Here is an 18,725-nt window from a genome sequence, read left to right on the forward strand (position 1 = left end):
AGTCAACCTGACGACAGGCTGACAGCTGGAGCTGAGGCGGGTTTTAAGTCCTTGAAGAACACTTGCACCACGCCCGTCTGCCATTAGGTCAGCTACTCGCCTTATTGTGAATGGATGAGTTTGAGAAAAATAATTCACCCCTGTAAAGTGTGCCAATCGAGACATGAGCTAATCAGACATATTTTGTATTTTGAACCAGGCTGTAAACATTTTAATTTCTGCTGTAAAAACTATTTTTTTTAATCTGTGCATGTGACTTCCGTTGCTTCTGCCTCCAGCGGACACTCGATGAACAGCAGTTTTTTTTTGCACTTCCTTCCGCACCTTGTTGGAGGTTGCCAAATGGGCAAGGCCCTTTAATGCCTAAGGCAGCCTTTCCTAAACTTAAGATTGCCGCGGCCCGCTTTGAAATACAAAATTACTCCGGGGCCCATTATAATTATTATCTTTTTTGACTACAGCTTTAATTTTCAGTAAGGGTACATTATTGGACATTACAACATGATATTATGGGAAGATAGACCCAAAAGTTTACGAAACAACATGTCCGTGAATAGTCATGACACGCCTTACTAATCACTTAAATGGTTGACTCATGGTAAATCATCATTATTGTGATTTTTTTTTTAATTGGTGGAGGGCTTTTTGAGGCCTGCAGTACCCACACGGCCCACCAGGGGGCCACACCAGCACTGGCCTAAGGTGTTTCCTCTCAGAAAACAGCACCTGCAGGGGGCACTGAGTCCTGTTTGTAATATCGTCTATTTCACCCCTTGATAAGACCCCTGACAACAAGTGCACTTGGCTGCCCACTACTTTTAAAACTAAGCAGCCTGTCAACTTTAAACTGTAAAAAACAACTTTCTAGAGGAGCGCTGAGACGTCAAAATGCACGCAGGAAAATATGCATATGTCTTTAACGAGAGCTGGAATCACGTGTAGTTGTTTTTATTTAGCTAGCTTGCACAAGTCTGACTTACTGAAGCCTAAGAAGCAGAATCAGCTGTAGGATGGAAACATTAAAGGTAAGTCTTTTTTTTGTGCACTTTATTCACTGGCATTTGCTTTTTTAGACGCTTGCTGTGTAACCTATTTCCAAAAAATAGTGTTGCTGCTTGTGATGTATGTAGACCGCGTGTCTGCTTATTTATTGTTGTTACATCAGGCCACTCTTTGCTCACTGACTTGTATGTTTAAATTGTGGCTGTGTGGATATTGTCACTGAATTTCAAGCTAGTGAAACTGTGTTAATTCCACATCTGCCCGTGGTTTTCTTGGCTGCTTAACTTTATTATGTCATTGTTTGGTGATGCTGATTTAAATCAACAGGTTGCTGTATAACGTTGTAATGCAGTTGTTGTTCCCATAGTAGAGAGGGAAGACACTGGGGGGGGGGGGGGGGGGGGGGGGGGTCACAAGATGAAAGAAGACACAAACACAAATGTCACAATAATATGTAAAAAAAAAAAAAAAGGACAGCAACAATGTCTGTGTCTGCTGTTCTTTATAAACATAAAGACACACACAGATATCACCTGTGGCTTAAATTAATTATGTAAGTCCACTCAGTACTACAAGGAGATTACTTTTTTATTCTGCATACCTTTCTGTTTCCTATGTCTCCCATTGGATCTGTGATATATATATCGTGTAGTCCTCCTCAACGTCCTCAACCTCTCTGCGATGAGACTTTGGTATCTGCACTGACTTCATGCTTAACGAGAGATTTCAGTACCTTTGAGGATAACTCGTAAACTAATTAAACCAATCAAAAGTCAGCTATCATTGTACATGCAAATCTAAAGTTGCAAGAAGAACAGTCTGAATACAAAAAAGGCAAAGAAAGCCTTATTTACATGCATCCATAACAACATGTTTAATAATCACAACATTTCATCTTTCCCAGTGTTGTGTTGCCTAACTTCTTCACCGGCCTAGTTACGGCCGATAAGCTGTGTGTGGATGCTGTTTTTGGGGGAAAAGCGTCGAGGGGTCAACTAGAAATCATAAAACTCAGGAGGATTGCAGCTCATTGCCTCATCCTGGACTCCATATCTCGGTTTGTGACAAATCTTTATTTATAGCCGGAGCGTACAAATGATGTGCAGCTCTGCAGAGAATAACAAGAGCATGGCCCACATTATCCCTGCCACCTCTAAGTGCACTGTAAGCATTTTCCCAGCTCAGTGTTTCTGTTATCACTCCATGCCGAGGAGCTGCTGCCACACAGCAGTCGCCTAATGATGTTGCCTGGGTTGTTATCGTTTACTGATGGGACCTGTCCCCTTGGGGGGAGGGGGAGGGGGGGTTAAGGGTGACTTACAGTACCTGAGACGAGCTGTTTTCTGACGAGACGACATGTACCTGGGCGCAGCTGGTGGCACCGTTTCCACGGGCTAACCTGATTCCATATCCAAAGAGCTTAAAACCCAGCGTTCACAGTCAAAGGCGGAGACAGGTTTCTCAACGTACAGCGGAAATGTTGCCGCGTGTGTGTGAGCGCTTCAGCATGTATTTTAATCTGATACTTAGTCCCTTCCCTTCACACGGGGGGTTCAAGGCTGTTACGTGACCCGCTTTCTAGGTCCAGAGCTTTTTTTTTTTTTCCCCCTCAAGCCCTCTTACAGGGACCGCAGCCAGCCGGGTTTTAATGACATGTACGACCACTACACTAATGCACACACTGCTCTTAAACTCTCCGGTGATGTGAACACATTTCATTTAATGCCCTGGCCGTAGAACTGGGAGAGCTTGTGGGAGAAAAAAAAAACCAAAAACCTTTTAACCCTTAAAATACTGGATTTTCCCAAAGGAATACTACAGTGACATGAACATCTCAGTGAAGAACGTGGGATTTGTTGAAGTGGAGAGCTTTAGCACAGTAATGCTTTCAGTGGGATGGGGCTCATGATCCAGAGCAGAGCAAAATACGATGTCATTTATCTCCACACATCTCAAAAGTACAATCAGTTTAATGCACACTGCACATATTGCACAAGTTTACTTTTTCTTAAAATTGTATTTTATTTACCATTTTGCACAATTTAGAATTTATTACTGTAAATATTATTTATCTTATTTTACCTCATTTTGGTTGTATTGCACCGCGGGTCGGAGACAAACGCAATTTCGATTCCACTGTATGTCTGGCATATTTTGAAATTGACAATAAAGTTGACTTTGACTTGACAAAAACAAAGATCTGCACTTAAAACAGTTAAGTTACTAATATAGAGCTCTTTAAAGATTCATGAAGTCCTCTAATTATAAATACACCTGTAGCTAAAAGGGTAGCCTGTGTGTTTTCTGTTTAATTAGAGTTTGGACCCCCTGCTGGTGTCTTTAAACATTTAAAGCTCATTCGATGTCTGATGTTAGACTTTTATCTTTTCCATCTTTTATATCAATATCCAGTTTTCTTATCTTTTAAGATCAGGGTGTCAATCTCACACACTCCACCAAATATTTACAAGTAACTTCAAATAAAAGAAGACATCAAAAAACAAACAAAAAGAAATTCGATACGGTGTGTGGGAAATCTAAAGTTTCAGAGGAATTCATTGTGCAGGACAGATCCGAGCCTCCCGACCCCCCCCCCCCCCCCCCTTCACACGGCCCTGTATCCCTAAGCTGGGAGAAAATGATTCATTTAAAAAGTACCAGACGCCTTTGAGAGTTCAAGTGAACAATGACGCGTGCGAGTAGAGACGGCGGCTCGTGATGATTCCTCAGAACAGCGGCGGGAAGTGCTGTTAGTGGTCATTACTGAGCCCACTTTAGCGTCTGACAACACGGAGGAGGAACAACACGGCGCCTGCAGAGAGTAATAACATCTTACTGCTCCTGTGGCCACATTCGACTCAGGCCAGTGGTTAACTCTGCAATCTAATGTGAAATGTTTTTCTTTTCAGCTCCCTCTGATAGCTTTCTAATTGGGTTTAGTGACATTGTCACCTCTGTTCCCTCGATCGCCCAGAGACCGTGTTGTGTTTACTACAGCGAGGGAGCACTCTAATGTAATCATGAAATAATCATAATTAGAAAAACATAATTGTGAGCAGTTATTTGGTTTAAAACGACCCTGAGGTAATCTCTAAAAATACATTCTTGTTGATAGATGGCTTAGAAGAGCTGTAACAAATAAGCAGTAATGAGGCTCGAGGCCTGAAACCCTCTGGGCCACAGCAACGTCGAACACCCTCCTGTGGGCTCTCTGTGGGTACATGTGAGAAAAAAAACCTTCTGGGTTGTAATAATACACCCGGTTTTTCTGATTGTACTGAATTATTGGGACTGAATTGATCTTTACTGCAGTGAGACTTATATTTGGAAAAACTTTAGGAAGTGATTTATGAACATTTAGAGGTGCATGGATATAACACACAACCATACACAGATGGTTTTAATATGGTAGGTTATATAAGCATTTAATGTGAGAAGCTGTACGTGCTTAAAAGCTTTTTTTTTTAGGAAACAAGTTTGTCTTTAAACTCATTAATTTAACTTCCTAAATGGCACTTCCTGGCACGGCTTCCCTCCAGGTTTAAGATTGAGGGGAAGAAAGGAAGGAACAGGATGGGTCATTTTAAATTTTAATTGAAAAACAATCACACATTTAAGAGAGCCAGATGTCATTTTCCTGTCTTCAACATCTGCTGCCTCTAAAAAAAGGATTCTAATTCTGTCCAAACTTAGCAGAGAGCCTAGTTTATCCACATCATGTCCCATTTACAGTGAAGGTGGGACATTATCTTAGGACATTAAGATAATGTCTGTAAGGACATGAACTTAAAAATGAAACCTCCCCTTTGTTGTTTAGTAACATATTTATTCAGAAATACAACATATTATTGTTTAGAGCTGCTTTTTAAAGGTCACATATGATGCTAAATACACTTCACCATGTTTCTCTAACACTAATATGTGTCTCTAGTCTGTCTAAAAACCCCCCAATGATGAGAAAAGTCCAAAGTCTCCGTCTTTTGCCTGCTCCACTTTTCAGAAAATGTGTGTTCAAACAGGCCGTTTGGAGATCTTCCCGTCATGACATCACAAAGGGCAGTAGCCCCTCCCCCATGTGGGTGACCCTCCCACAGCTAGGTGTTTGTTCTGCCCTCTGAGTCTGCCTTCTCACCGTAAACAAAAGGGCATGGAGCGAGAAAGCCAGAGACCTTCCAGGCTTTGAAGAAAGACGCTGGCTCTCAGAAAGGAACGCTAGGTGGACACGAGGCCTAAGAATATCGGTGCAGCTGTTCAGTATTCTATTGTTTTAATGTATATTTTTATACAGCACTGACTATGATAATCCAAATAAACATACAGCAGCCTGGTAAATATGTTACATGAAAATCTGTCGCTGAGCAAACAAAAAGCATAAACTCAAACTGTACTTCCTTCCATCCCTCCAAACTTCTTCAAAAGTGCTCCAAAAAGAAAGTGAAACCCGGATAAAAAAAAATAAAAATAAAGCCCACAATGTCATTGTCAGGCAGCTTTGCTTTTAAGGCAGTGACATGTGCTCTCTGTGGGGACGCGAGCAGCCGGGATGAGCCGTGCACAAGTTGTCAAGCATCCAGATAAATCTTCTCAGAGCTCCACGCTGCTCAGACCACCCAGGAGGATCTGGCCTGGAGGTTCGTCAAGGACAGCCAGAGGCGGATTCAGGACTGGCCCTCAGCCCTGTTTTTTTTTTTTTTTTTTTTTTTCCCTGAGTGGGCTGACTTGTGCCGATTCACTTCTACTTGTCTCCCTCTCTGTATGATGTTCGTGCCTGTGCGGCGTAGCTGCAAGTAGGGCAGAGATTGTCTGTCATGCGTTTTCCGCCTATCTGGACTTGGTTTAAACAGAGCGGAAAGGGAAAGCGCAGCTCCATATACAAGCTCTGCAGCTCTGACCAGCAATGACAGAAGGGTGGGGGGGGATTGGATGCATGGTGCACCTGGAGTTAATGACAAAAAATTTAACGTTCATATGCAACGTGAAGGGTCCTGCAAGATCACAGCCTGCCACAGACACTTAGAGGCTACATTTGTCATGAGCAAAGAAAGGGAAGAAAGCAGGCGGCGGCGTCGGGTAGAGAGTCCTCTGTGGCACCGGTTTGTATCAATCAGACTGTCCTGACAGCAGCACGAGGAGAAACAGATGCCACATGTCCTGAAAAAAGTGCATGTTATGTCTGCAGTTAGCTGTCTACATTCTTATCAAGGATCTGTGTCAAAAATACTATCAGTCCGGGAAGCATTTACACCGTATTTTAAGACTCATCATAACCCCATTTTCTATTCCTCCAGAGGTGTGAACAACATATTTCAAAAGTACTAATCATCAGAGACGCTATAGCAGTCTTATTGTAGATACTATTTCACACTTAAAAGAGGAAAAAAGAAAAAGAAAAGCTTGATTATGTGTCAGAGCAAGAAAAGCATCCCTACATCTGTAACAATGTATGTGTTCTTGTTCTTGGAACCTGCACTTTAAAATCATATTTTATTTATCCCCCTAAGAAAGACACAAAACAAAACAAGGAGTCTGCAGTGCTGAGCTGCACCTCTTGTAGAAAGAAAACCCCGTAATGCAATTAAGAGGACAATCCTCCTGAATGATGAATGCTGAAGCACCGGCTCCGCCGCTTTATCCATTCATCTTTCTTTGGCAATACTTTTGTTTTGTTTGTTTGATCGTCTACCCTCTCCATCACATGCATCGAGACGACACGCAGATTTGTTTCTCTTCATTGCATTTTGTTGAGCTTTAAACAAGAGGCCGACCGATTTATCGGCCAGCCGATAATATCAGCCGATATTAGCCTCTCTGCCACCTGACATTCGCAACATTGACTCTCTCCCCATCTTCAAATCCAGACTCAAAACCCATCTGTTCAAGATCTCCTCCTCACTCTAACATTTTAAACTGCAATTACACTGTCCTACATTTCATTTCTTTATTGTATGCTGTTTTTTTTATCCATCGCTGTTTTTAAAATGTTGATTGTTGTACAGTGTCCTTGTGTATCTTGAAAGGCACTTATAAATAACATTTATTATTATTATTATTATTATTATTATTATTATTATTATTATTATCAAGTGACTATCGGTATCGGCTAATTTTATCACAGATGTGCGCTGATATTACTAGATTTATTCATGAGTCAAATAGCATTTCACTTGAGTATCATCTTATTACGCGAGCAGTTCTCTCTCACCAGCAGAGGGCGCTGTATGGATTACAACAAGCATCATCACTCTCCAAGAGTGTCAAGCAGTGATGCACGTACATGTTCAGTTACTTTCCAGTCGAGTGACCATCTTGTCTTAATTCTAAATCTTTTCCACAAGAGTTTGACGACTGCATGTGAGGGATCGACGCAAACGATATCTATCTTTCTCTATAGATCCAACATGGAACCAAGAAAGATATCGGCCAATATATCGGTATCTGATTTTTTTTTTGTCTCCTGAATATCGGTATCGGCCCCAAAAATCACATATCGGTCGGGCCCTACTTTAAACTGCACAGCTTCATCTGCTGAACATCAGATTGTTTGGATCAATACTAAATATCTCTTCCACGACTGTTACCATACCATACCAACCAAACTTATATACTTTTTATACGTGTTGGGATTTCACTCTAGTCAGTGCTGTTGCTTCTGTGAATGGGGAAAAAAAAAATAATGTGCAGAGGACACTATAACAATAAACAGGATTTATGACTTCCCAAAATGAATGTGACTCAAACAAAATTGTCCATTTTCATGGTGTGTGCTGGTATCAGAAGCACCTTAACTTCCTTATTGGCACGGGGACGACCGACCCGAGCAACTGAGACTTTCCTCTGCTTTATTGTAGCTGACACGTCCATTTTATATACTGCGGCAGTGAAATCCCATCATTTGTGGTGTTTACTATCCACCATGACTGACATACACACACAAGCACATTATGCAGAGCGTCTCCTTTCACCTCAAAAATACTTCTGTATTAAATTGACCCCAAACCCACTCATGATGCAGATAGAAGCATTTGCTCTTTCTCTCTCGCTCTCTCAGTGTCTGATATCAGACCGAATCTGAGAACTTGCCATTCTTCGTCCATTAGCATGCAGGAGAGCCTCCATCTTTTTTTTCTTTTTTTTTTTTTGCATGTGAATAAACAGCTATTAAGATGACAGTGTGCCTCTCAAGAGGTTCAAAGATTAAACGCTTACACTGATTGACACTTTCTGATCCCATTTGAAACATTCATTTGAATAACCGCAGTGTTTACTTCCAACCTCATGACAGTCGGCACTTTAGACAGGAGACAGAATAACCTCCAACGGGATGATCCGGTGCGAAACTACTCAAGTTTGTGGGCACCAGTGCAGGTGCTGAAGTGCTGCATGTTTGAGCATAAGCATTGTTGTATAGAAAAAAAAGGCTTTTGATCATTTGTCTGCACCAGAGTACTCTTACTCTCTTAGTTTAAAATGCTGCTTAAAACCAGAAGCTGTGTACTTCCCCTCTAACGTTGGCTGTTAGATTAAGACAGATTTATCCTCATTACCGGCTAAAAGGCCAAGAGAGTTAAATAAATAGTGCACACACATCAACGAGACATTCTTCATTTAATCATGACATGTTTTATAAATGCTCTTTCTGAATTGTAAAGCATTTCTAACTTATTAATCAACTTTTAAATTAAGTAGTTGATAGAGACTTTCCAAAGGAAACTTGGTGAAATGATGTTGTTTTTTTGTTGAATCTTTGACAGAATAAAGCAGAGTAAAATGAAAGTGTTAATTCAGGATGAAGAACAAACAGAAAGAAAGGTGGATAAAAGAAATGAATGTCCTGATGCATTCTGAAGTGGAAGTGTCAGCTGGATCGTCGGCATTGATTCAAGGTTCTTCTTCTTCTAGTCTTAAGAATGAGTGGTATTCAAACACTTCTGTCTGGGTCTGTCAACAAAGGTTTGGTTACCAGGCAATTCCTTTTAGCTTTCAACACAGTAAAATACAAAAAGATATTCTTAAGATCCGTGTTCATGGTCACATGGTTCATGGTTCATGGTTGTTGTCAAATGACACTCACCTCTATATAGAGCGTTATAGCGTGTTGAAAGTCTCCAATCAGAACTCTCTCTCTCAAAAACAGCTCACTGTTTTTCCCCCAGATGTCTGTCCTTTGCTTGTCAGTAAAAGGAGAGTAAACAATAACTTAACCCAAATGACCTTCTTCCATAATCCAATCCATGTATTTTTTGGTAATCTAACCCAGTGGTTCCTAAAGTGGGTGGTTGCCAGACACTGTTAGGCGGGTCACAAGATTTCTTCCAAAAACATATAAAAATGGTTTAAAACTGAGAAAATATTAAAAAAAGTAGTTTCGTACAATAAATTACAAAAATAGTGTGATGATGTTCTAATGCCAGTGTTTGGCCTAATAGTGTGTGCAATGTTCAATGTTTTAACCACCTCCAGGGTCAAGGGGGTCCCCAGTCTCTAGCTCCAAACCTGATCCAACCTAACCTTAAAGGCTTTAAATGTGATTCTTCACACTTAAATATAATAGAGATCAAGTATCTCCTCTGAAAATAACTCTGTGAGTCATGACTGTCTACAATGGGTGTAACACCCGAGTCCCACTGTCTGTGATGTTTTCAGAGTTTTCAGAGTCCTATCTTCAGTTTGTTTACATCGCCCGGACGGCCGGCTGACTCCTCCCCTCACGTATAAAAGTTGTTTAATTGAGGGACTAGAGAAAAGAAGAATAACATACTGTACTCACTGCTTAACTGCGTTTCTAGATCACGCTCATTTCAGGTAAATTTACATGCAGTGTGAAGATACGAGCATAATCAAGATCGCTAGCATTAGCATGCTAACACAGCAATGCAGCGCGAGTTGTTTTGGTTTCATGCTGGTGCTCAAGGGCGACATCTGCTGGATCAAAAAAAATCACATATAAAGCCTTTAAGATGTGCAAAGTCTCAATCATGTGTTTAGGGTATAGTGGTTCCATTTTAGTTGGGTCGGGGGACCAATGGGGCGGCTGTGGCTCAGTTGGTAGAGTCGGTCTTCTCTCAACCTGAAGGTCAGAGGTTAAACTCCTGATGTGTCCTTACAGCAGGAAAGACACTTTACCCAAAGTTGCTCCCGCTCGGCAGTGTGTGATTATATCTGAACATGGACTGATGGACACTTGACACACTCTGCCATCAGTGTGTGAACGGGTGTGACCTGCTGAACTTCTTAAACCACCGATGATAAAGTCAAAACTTCTTTTCCTCTGATGTATAAATTCATCAGTTTCCTGTGAGAGATAAACACGATGATGACGGCGTCCTCAGTGTCACTGGAGTGTCTGGGCCGCGGTCTCAGCCTGCGATAATGAAGTGTTGTTGTCTCGGCTAACAAGCGTTCCCTAACTGCCGCCACCGCCGTCTGCCCGCGCTCTCTCACTGAAACCCTTAACAGCTAACAATCAGAGAGCTTCGTGTTAGCTTGTTATGTGAATAATAACTCATTGGCAGCCGTCGTGGCGAGACACTTGTGTGATCATAGAAGGAGACTTCTCTCCCCTCCTGCTGGGCTTCTGTCTCATCAACAAATTACTCACACACACACACACACACACACACTCACACTCACAGAAGAGACGTCTAAGCGTGACTTCTGGATGCACTTTCTCTGCGTCACTAATGTCGGTCCGTGTGCATCAGCAGGATTTTTATTGGCACTCCTGCGCACACTGAGGCATCGTTCAGCAGACCAGATGAATCTATGAGCTGTGAAATCATTTAAGGGCCGCAATGATAAGCCATCTCAAATCTGCTCCGGCTTTTGTGGCCATAAAACACACAGACTTAGAAGGGTGGATATGCTGACACCTGAGGGTGTGAAAGGATGCAGAGTTAGGATGCACTGCACCTTCACTTTTTCTTCTTAATCAATCTTGAAGCATATTTCTTTCAGAGTCACTGGACACTTTTATTAGACCCCCCCCCCCCCCAAAAACACCCCAAAGGAAACCCCTGCTCAGTCTGTAATGAATAAAGTACACAGTGTTTGATTTGCCGTTCGTAAATGTAATGTGCCACGTTTAAATCTCAGTTTTTGACATTGCTCCTCAACGCTGCCGGAGACAGACTCGCCAAAGCGATCATTAGCTCACAAGAGAAAATGATGTATTGATTCAGGACTTTACACTCTAGGTAACAATTTGTTCGCAGACTCTGACTTTTTTTTTTAATGTGAATATTAAGGGAACCACCGGCTTTGAGTGGAATAATGGAGGAGTTTTAAAACTCTGGAAGCCGCTGACAGTGAAACATTTGGCATCATCTGCCAGGTCAAAATTGTAAATGTCACCAATTAGGAGTCCTCATGGCACGACACTTCCCTCCTCTGACAGCTCCTCTTATCCACAGCCTGTGTGTGACTTATGTGTCTGATCCCCCCCGGGTGAATCTTAAGCCTGTTGCCTAGCACTGTATCGCCTTCCCATCATTCTCTCCACTTGTGTGTGTGTGTGTGTGTGCCCCCCCCCCCCCCTTCCCTGGCTCTTTTGGTGGCTCATTGCTGCCTCCTCACCCTGTCTTTGGATGAGAGCGGCTGCCACATAGGTTTCTGGTATCTCAGCGGCCATCTGTCATCAGCGGTCAGCCCGGCTCCACGCGGTGTCAAGGGAACGTCAGGCATGGGCAGGCCACTTGCGAGGCGGCACGATGACCTCAGTGTACTGTGTGCGCTCGCGGTTACAGAGCGGCGCACAGATTGGAGACGTGTCAGGAGAGCAGCAGGTCCGAGCAGATATCGGCCGTAATCGTTGTGTGTCCGCGCGGTGCCGCTTCCAAGCCTCAGCACTTATCACGCACTGCATGATGGGACGTGACTGAGGAGCTCAAGACACAAAATATAACTTAATATGAGGGCCGTGTGACTGTACGACTGCTGTTCAGTGTTGGACAGTGAATCCAGGAAGAAAGAGGGATGCTTGTTATTGAAATGAAGTGAACAGGTAAAGGAACAATTTGACACCTTAAAGTTGTTCTTCTTTATTCTCGTTTATGGGTACAATGGATGGACTAATGGATTAAGCTCATCTTCCCTTTGAAAGTAACACGTACCATTGTCCGACCCAAATCTCATTGGTCGGACGAAAACCCATCAACCAGGTTTCATTTGAAACAGGAGATCCAAGTATTAACAGTATTTGTACGATTTTTAATTGAAGATATGTTTTAAGATCCCGGGACCAATGTTTTTTTTTTTTTTTTTTAATAAGGCTCAATACAGTTAAAATGTCATTTTCGGGTTAGGGTTAGGGTTGTGCTCACGTATTCCTTTGCTCTTGATGCAGAAATAGTTTCCTGAATCTCAAACGAGTCTATTAAGATCTCTGATACCACCGCTCTCTTCCTAAAGGTTTACTCTCCAATGGTTTACATGGGAGTTTGACCTTTCTTGGTTCTAATTAACCCCAAAAAGAAGTCATATTTCTCTATCTGTGAATGGGCCAGATCATAACAGTTCAGGGTGTATCCCACTTCTTGCCCAATGTCATCTGGGATCGGCTCCAGCCCCCCCGCGACCCTGAACGGGAAAAGCAGTATAGACAATAGATGCATGGGCCTGATCATACCAAAAAAAACCAGTTTCTGATTTGATGTATTAACAGTGATGAATGGTAATTTATTACCTTATCTTGTATTTAGGGCGAAGGTAAAGGTTTGCAGCTGGACATTTTTTAACGAGGTCAAAAATAAAGAGGACAGAAAGCTGGAAGCAAAGCCAATGTCAACAGAACAAAAAGGCTTTGAAAGGAATTGAATTGTACAGCAGCAAAGTGTGACACAGCTGTTACAGAATAAATGAACCTGAAAGACACTTTTGAGCACCAGTTCCGCTCAGACTCCTCACTTTCCCACACAGACGGTGTGTGTATCCCAGTTTCCCACCTGAAAGAGCTGAACATGTGAAACTATCAAAGGCCGTTTTTTCCGGTGGTTTCAGCATTTTTAAATCACTTGCTAACCCAGATTTTGTCTCTCTGCTGAATCCCAACCCAGATCTGGCGTCTTGGCTAGCCGCTCCACACGACGCTGAGTGGGTGATTTATCAGTTTCTTGGAATGGTGGGAAACTAAATGATTTATGTCCTTGTTCTTTTTTTTTTTCTTCACCCAAATCTTATTTATGTCACTGCTTCATCTCCGTCTACTTATCCTCTTTTGCTTTCCATCTCTTTTCCTTCTTTTTTTTTTTTTTAGCGGCCATGCCAGTGAGGTGTAACATAAAGCTTGATGGGTAATCCTGATGTATGCTGAAGGGCATCAGGAAGCCCTATGTGATCCCAATGAGCTCTTGTGATTGATCAGAAGCTTTGTGACATTTACATTCTCACAAAAAAAGACACGCGTCACTCCCAGCATGCATTCATGGGGGAAGAACGCGAACATGCACTCAGACATGCTCAGGTTCGTTCCAGACTGGATGAATGCACAAGCTGCAGCTTTGCAGGAGCAACTTATTGCTCATTTTTTCTTTTCACTGAAAAAGTGTGCAATGAATAAAACATTTTATGAATAAACACATATATTGATTTAAATATAACTCTATGAATACGCTCTAGATTGCTCTTGAGATTTGGTCCCCTTCCTTTCCTTTCCTCTTCCCCATTATTCCATAATCACTGACGTTAGCATATTTTTTTTTCCCCCATCTCCCTTTTTCCATTTCCTCCCGTTCGCTATCTGCCAAAAAACCGAATTGGACTATTACCATTGTGCATGCAGGAAGCGTTGCCTGAGGATATAAATTGGGCAAATGCAAACAAGTGGGATCTGCTGATCCGAAATGTGAGTCACTAAGTCGAGAATTTTGGGGCCTTGAAAAGTCTGACGGCTTAAATCACCGTCAATCTGGGCAATGACGCAGAGAGAAAGAGCAGGACGGGGATGGAGAGAGAGAAAAAAAAGGAGGCAGTAATGAGTTTTCCCATGTCGCTGTAGGGCCACAAAGGCCACAGTAAATATGGAAAGCATTTATATTTAAGCTTGTCATCCATGGCTCTGTGCCAGCTGACCACAGTTTGGCCTCATGCCTCTTTCATGAGCACCTGTTGATGAAAATTCATAATCCGGATCTGCATTCTCTGATCAAAAGCCCCCCTGAAATGTGCAAACAGATTGTCACCTTGTCTGAAACAGAGATGTTTCACAATGACGAGCGATGCTAAAACCACTGCGGGACACGGGCCCCCTCGTTGGGTATGAAAGCGATACTTGAAAGGGGAGATAAAATATTCACCAGAGAGAAATACGGGGAGATAGCAAGTAGCCTTGAGCAAAGCAGGGCTCCTGCTGCGAGATGCAGGCAGAGAGACTGAGATAGCAGGCAGAAAATGAGAGAGAGGAAGATTGGGAGAGACTGGGGGGAAAAAAGGAATAAGATGGGGAGCGTAAAAAGGGATTTACTGAAGCACAGATAAAGAAGGAACAGGTGGAAGAATGACCAGTGGGCAATTAAAAACCTCAAAACTGTAAATCTGCCTCAGCGCCTGTTAAATGTTTTACTCCGCCCAGAAAGGTCACATCTGTTTGCAAATTTCTTCAACAATAGAAAACACATCCCTATGCATTTATAATTTACTCCAACTGCAACAAACGAAGCAATTTCACATCAAAACAGCAAGCGACAACGACATTTCTTCTCCTCCTGACATTTCGTCTCCAGCCACACTGCCAGAGACAGACACATCCAAGGGATCATTAGATCACAAGAGGAAAGCATGATGTATCGATTCAGGACATATAATTCTAGGTCACAATTGATTAGCAGACACCGGCTTTTTGCCCGCCTCTCTGTCACTGCGCGGCCCTGGCTTTATTTTTAGGCGAGCGCTGATCGATAGGAGGGCCGCTTTGTGTGAGCCTCGGTGGCATTGTGCCTCCCTGTGGAGTCCGTGTAGGTCAGACCAAAGCACTCGCAAAGGTTGAACCAATGATGGGAATCAATTGTGGAGAAATGTCAGCTAACATGTCTGTTTACCTTGCTGGAGGATGCTGGCTAGATCCTTATTGTTTCATGGATGGCAAACCTGCATTTCTTTTTACACCCTTTTAAACCTTGGCTAGATCTAATGCTATGACAGCCGGCTAAAGAAAAACAAGCACTAGGGACATTTGAAACCCTTGTTGATAACAGTGTCTGCTTTTTTTTTTGTGGTCAACTTGCGGAACATTCGGTTATCCTGTAGCTTCAAATATTTTGTATTGGTACTACATAAGTATGTGTTGCAAATATGTGGTAATTGTCTTTCAACCATGGTTTTTCTAAATTACCTCCCAATCATTTTGCTAATTTATAGAAAATATTGCTCTGTGGCACAAAAATGGAACCAGATTGTCAAGATTCATTTATGATCCAGCAGATATAAATGCAGCACCTTTTTTCTTGGCATCAAATTTTCACACCTTTAATTAATTAATCACCATTAATCCCAAACACACACATATATTCAGTATATAGGGGCGGAGGTAGCTCAGTCCGTAGGGAATTGAGACTTGTCTTGACTTAACTTGGATTCGCCCTCAAAAACTTGTGACTTGTTTTTTACTCGCCCTCCAAGACTTGAAACTTGACTTGGACTCGCCCTCAATCACTTGAGACTTGACTTTGACTTGAGGCAGCCCTCCAAGACTTGAAACTTGACTTGGACTCGCCCTCAATCACTTGAGACTTGACTTTGAATTGAGGCTGCCCTCCAAGACTTGAGACTTGACTTGGATTCGCCCTCAATCACTTGAGACTTGACTTTGACTTGAGGCTGCTCTCCAAGACTTGAGACTTGATTTGGACTCGCCCTCAAGACTTGAGACTTGACTTTGACTTGAGGCTGCCCTCCAAGACTTGAAACTTGACTTGGACTCGCCCTCAATCACTTGAGACTTGACTTTGAGTTGAGGCTGCCCTCCAAGACTTGAGACTTGACTTGGATTTGCCCTCAATCATTTGAGACTTGACTTTGACCTGAGGCTGCCCTCCAAGACTTGAGACTTGATTTGGACTCGCCCTCAAGACTTGAGACTTGACTTTGACTTGAGGCAGCCCTCCAAGACTTGAGACTTGACTTGGACTCGCCCTCAATCACTTGAGACTTGACTTTGAGTTGAGGCTGCCCTCCAAGACTTGAGACTTGACTTGGATTTGCCCTCAATCATTTGAGACTTGACTTTGACTTGAGGCTGCCCTCCAAGACTTGAGACTTGATTTGGACTCGCCCTCAAGACTTGAGACTTGACTTTGACTTGAGGCAGCCTTCCAAGACTTGAGACTTGACTTGGACTTGCCCTCAATCACTTGAGACTTGACTTGGACTCGCCCTCAATCACTTGAGACTTGACTTGGACTTGAGGCTGCCCTCCAAGACTTGAAACTTGACTTGGACTCACCCTCAATCACTTGAGACTTGACTTTGACTTGAGGCTGCTCTCCAAGACTTGAGACTTGATTTGGACTCGCCCTCAAGACTTGAGACTTGACTTTGACTTGAGGCTGCCCTCCAAGACTTGAAACTTGACTTGGACTCGCCCTCAATCACTTGAGACTTGACTTTGAGTTGAGGCTGCCCTCCAAGACTTGAGACTTGACTTGGATTTGCCCTCAATCATTTGAGACTTGACTTTGACCTGAGGCTGCCCTCCAAGACTTGAGACTTGATTTGGACTCGCCCTCAAGACTTGAGACTTGACTTTGACTTGAGGCAGCCCTCCAAGACTTGAGACTTGACTTGGACTCGCCCTCAATCACTTGAGACTTGACTTTGAGTTGAGGCTGCCCTCCAAGACTTGAGACTTGACTTGGATTTGCCCTCAATCATTTGAGACTTGACTTTGACTTGAGGCTGCCCTCCAAGACTTGAGACTTGATTTGGACTCGCCCTCAAGACTTGAGACTTGACTTTGACTTGAGGCAGCCTTCCAAGACTTGAGACTTGACTTGGACTTGCCCTCAATCACTTGAGACTTGACTTGGACTCGCCCTCAATCACTTGAGACTTGACTTGGACTTGAGGCTGCCCTCCAAGACTTGAAACTTGACTTGGACTCACCCTCAATCACTTGGGACTCGACTTTGACTTGAGGCTGCCCTCCAAGACTTGAAACTTGACTTGGACTCGCCCTCAATCACTTGGGATTCGACTTTGACTTGAGGCTGCCCTCCAAGACTTGAGACTTGACTTGGACTCGCCCTCAATCACTTGAGACTTGACTTGGACTTGAGGCTGCCCTCTTAGACTTGAGACTTGTCTTGGACCTGCCCTCAAAGACCATCTCTGTTATGTAACCTTGTAGTCCCTCTAATGATCTGTGGGCTGTGAGTATGAGTCGAGCATCTGACCGACTCGGTCATGAAATGTTAAAGCACAACAGATTACACAATAAAACAAATGTTGTATGCAAAGGTGACCTGACAGCACAATGTTTCAGGCTTCACTCACTCTCTCTCTCTCATTTCCATATGAGAGTCCTCTCATGGAGCAAACATCCGCCCACTTATGTGAGCCGCTTGAACTGCTCGATGAGTCAGCGTCGCTCCACAGTGGAATCACAATCTGTTTGTGAGAGGCACTTAAAGATCCTTAATCCATTCTGAAATTGGCTCTGATACGATTCACTTCATGGTGTGGCAGATTGTCTGTTTGTGGTTTCAGACTGTGTTCAAAGTCACCTATTTGTTTAGTGCAAAACTATTCCGGACAGCTAATGATGCAACGATGAAGAAAACTGTATCAACCGTAAATACCATTCCAAGGTCATTGTTTATTTCTTTTGAAGACTTCTGGGTTGATCATTGTAGACAACAGTCATTAAAAAATCTGAAGGTCGAAAATGATGAAATGAGAAGCTCATGTCTTCATTCATTTTTTGTATTGCAGCGTTTTAGAGAGGACCACACAATAACCCTTTGTCAAGTAAAAAAAGGAATGAGAAAATAAACACCTTCTAGCTGTAATCATTTTCAACTCAGACCTTGAGAAAAAGCTCACAGTAAATTCATATATTGAATGTGAAAATCATGAATGTGAAATCAGTGGAGAAAGAAGTTTGGATCTTAAAGGTATAATATGTAGACTTTTATTGGAATGTTTACAATAAAATATCTACATTAATTAAAAATTGATTAGATCTATATATTTATGTGTAAAAAGTACTTACATTACCTCTAATATTTCCAACAGTTATGAAAGCCAGGACGGGTAGAGTGTGCTCAGATATGATAGCCCATACATGAGATATACAGATCTGTAAATGTTCCACCTTCCCAATGAAAATGTTCAGTTAGTTTAAAGAAATACAGACTACCCTGACTATTTTTTCCCAATGGCTGTACTAATCTTTCTCCAATCTTTAAACAGTGTGGGAAAAAACCTATTAAACCATTGGCCTAAACTAGCTTGTATTCTTGGCATTATTTAGTATCTTTACTCAGACATACAACTGATTATTATGAAAATCCTCTACACAGTACAGGTTGGGTACATCTATAGCAGGGATGGACAACTTTGGTCACAGCAAGGGCCACATTGATTTAATTCTCACTGCCAGGGGGGGAAATTGTAGGATACAAAAACGATTACAGTCAATTATGTCTCCAATTTAACTCAACATATACCAGTGATCAAATATTATCATGGACATATTTCTGGTTTTCTTGATTTTAGACGGATTTGTCATGTTT

This window comes from Labrus mixtus, chromosome 19 (assembly GCF_963584025.1).
Source record: "Labrus mixtus chromosome 19, fLabMix1.1, whole genome shotgun sequence".
Taxonomy (NCBI): domain Eukaryota; kingdom Metazoa; phylum Chordata; class Actinopteri; order Labriformes; family Labridae; genus Labrus; species Labrus mixtus.